This window comes from Theropithecus gelada, chromosome 14 (genome assembly GCF_003255815.1).
Source record: "Theropithecus gelada isolate Dixy chromosome 14, Tgel_1.0, whole genome shotgun sequence".
Lineage (NCBI taxonomy): Eukaryota > Metazoa > Chordata > Mammalia > Primates > Cercopithecidae > Theropithecus > Theropithecus gelada.
The window spans coordinates 55,141,223-55,143,809 of NC_037682.1; the positions used below are offsets into that span (position 1 = coordinate 55,141,223).

The 2,587-nt window shown below is 46.3% G+C and overlaps 1 non-coding gene across 1 annotated transcript; it reads left to right on the forward strand.

The window, feature by feature from the left end:
- The first annotated feature begins 791 nt into the window (after window positions 1-791).
- LOC112607499 lies at window positions 792-916 on the forward strand. The gene has a single exon (XR_003115840.1). It is a non-coding gene; the product is annotated as a U6atac minor spliceosomal RNA (small nuclear RNA).
- Window positions 917-2,587: the final 1,671 nt, after the last annotated feature.

Sequence of the window (2,587 nt, forward strand, 5' to 3'; positions counted from 1 at the left end):
AGGTTCCTCAAAAAGTTACAACGATCTGGTAATCCTACTATTGGGTATATACCCTAAAGGAAATGAAATCACCACCTTGTAACGATAGCTGCACTCCCACGTTCATTGCAGCATTATACAAAACCACCAAGATATGAAAATGACCAAAGTGTCCATCAAGAGATAAATGGATAAAGAAATCATGATATATATGTATAAAGATATGTGTATATATATATTTCTTTGTGTATATATAAACATATATATGTGTTACATATATTTATATATAAATGTAAACACACACGAAGAAATATTATTCAGCCTTGAAAAGAAAGTTATCCTGCCATTTGTAACAACGTAGATGAACCTAAAGGACATTATGCTAAGTAAAATAAACCAGACACAGGAAGAAAGAAAAATACTGCATGATTTCACTTATACATGAATCTAAAAAAAATTGAATACATAAAAACAGAAGAATGATGATTGATGGGAGGGACTGGACAGATGTAGGTCAAAGGGTTGAAAGGTGTAGTTGTATAGGATGAATAAGACTAGAGATTAAACGGACAGCATGAGGACTATAGTTAATAACATTGTATTGCATACTGGAAATTTGCTAAGAGAGTGGATTTTAGGTTCTCTCACCAAAAAAAGAAAGAAAGGTAACTATGTGAGATAATGGATATGTCAATTTCCTCGGCCATAGTAACTGCTTCGGCTACTGATAGAAAGAAGCTACTGATAGTTGCACAGCAAGTTCCTGCCTATGTACATTATGCATACAAATGTACATTAAAACATCATGTTGCATGTTTTAAGAAAGGAGGGAGAGTCAGCACTCCTCTTGACAATGACAGAAAAGGCCCTGCAGCCTGACAACATGCATACAGTTAAGGTATCGCCACCTACTTCAAGGCATCAACTACTTCCACTCACCATCCTTTTTTTTTTTTTTTTTTTTTTGGAGACGGAGTCTCGCTCTGTAGCCCAGGCTGGAGTGCAGTGGCCGGATCTCAGCTCACTGCAAGCTGCGCCTCCCGGGTTCACGCCATTCTCCGGCCTCAGCCTCCCGAGTAGCTGGGACTACAGGCGCCCGCCACCTCGCCCGGCTATTTTTTGTATTTCTTAGTAGAGACGGGGTTTCACCGTGTTAGCCAGGATGGTCTCGATCTCCTGACCTCGTGATCCGCCCATCTCGGCCTCCCAAAGTGCTGGGATTACAGGCTTGAGCCACCGCGCCCGGCCTCACCATCCTTTTTAAAAACGCAAAAGGTTTGCTTTGGGGGAGCTTCCTGGTAGCTGAACACCTGGAGGCTCCTGGAAGGTGGCGCATCCAGAGAGGGCAGGGAGCCCCTCGCCTCTTCGCACATCTCTTGCCCTAGGCATCTATTCCATCCATCTGGCTGTTGTTCATCTGCATTCTTTGTAATATCCTTTATAATAAATTGGTAAACTTTTTTTAAAACTATGTCCTAAAAAAACAAAAAAAACAAAAAAAACTATGTCCTTCACTGGCTCCTTTGTAAACCCACTGGCAGGAGTGTCCCACTCAGAACCTAACAGTTCAACCTCCATAGCAAGGCTGCAATCAGCTGTACCATGCTCAGGGGACCCATGGATGAGAGACAAGCCTGTCCCCCAGGAAGTCCAGTCTCTGGTTGGGGGTGGGGGGTAGCAAGCACACATAGTCACCAGCAATCCAGCCTGCAAAGTGCTTTGAGGAGGCAAGCCCCGGGGCTGTGAGAGCAGGGAGGAGGAAGTGACTGGTTCTGCTCTCGAGGTCACAGAAGGACAACAGCCTGGGGCATGACGCCAAGCACGTGTATGAAGGAGGATGAGTGTTCTAGCCCCAGGGAAGAGCATAAACAGAGGCACTGGGCATGGTCACCGTGAGGAAGCAACTGTTCCTATGGAATCCCCCTTAGTGATCACAGCCTCCGTCCTTCCCCTGATTTCCCTGCTTTGGCTTAGCCTACCCTTGACACTCGGCATGCCCTCAACCTCTGACCTCTCCCAGTTCTCCTCCTGCAGGGGAGACTTTCAGTCCCCTGACTTTCAGTCCCTGACTTTCAGTCCCCTCTTTCCTGATCCCAAACCATTCGCCCACGAGGACTTCAGGAGAGTATCTTCCGAGAGAAGCCTGGCCCCACTGCAGAGTCAGGCTGTCCATCTTCCAGGGAGTCTTCCTGCAGACCCTCATTCAACATAGGTGTTGTTATGCCCAGACCCTCTGTTCCCCAAAGAAGACCACCAGAGTCCAGAGTCAAAGCCAAGCGGCAAGGATCTTTACTACAAGTTCGAACCTGGTCCCTCCATTCCACAGTATACAAGAGGGCCCCGAACAATGCGAGTGCTTGCTTTTTTATAGCCCGAAAGTTACAGGGGAACAAAGGAATTCTTTCGGTTCCCGCGCTTTCAGTAAAACCTTGAACGGCTGTCTCCTTATCGGAGACCTTCCAGGTGGTGTTTGTATTGGGCTCAGGAAGTTTGAGAGATATGTGGTGGGATGGGAGGATGGGATGTGTTTGTACTGGGCTCAGGAAGTTTGAGAGATATATGGCGATATGTGGTGGGATGGGAGGATGGGATGTGTTTGTACTGGGCT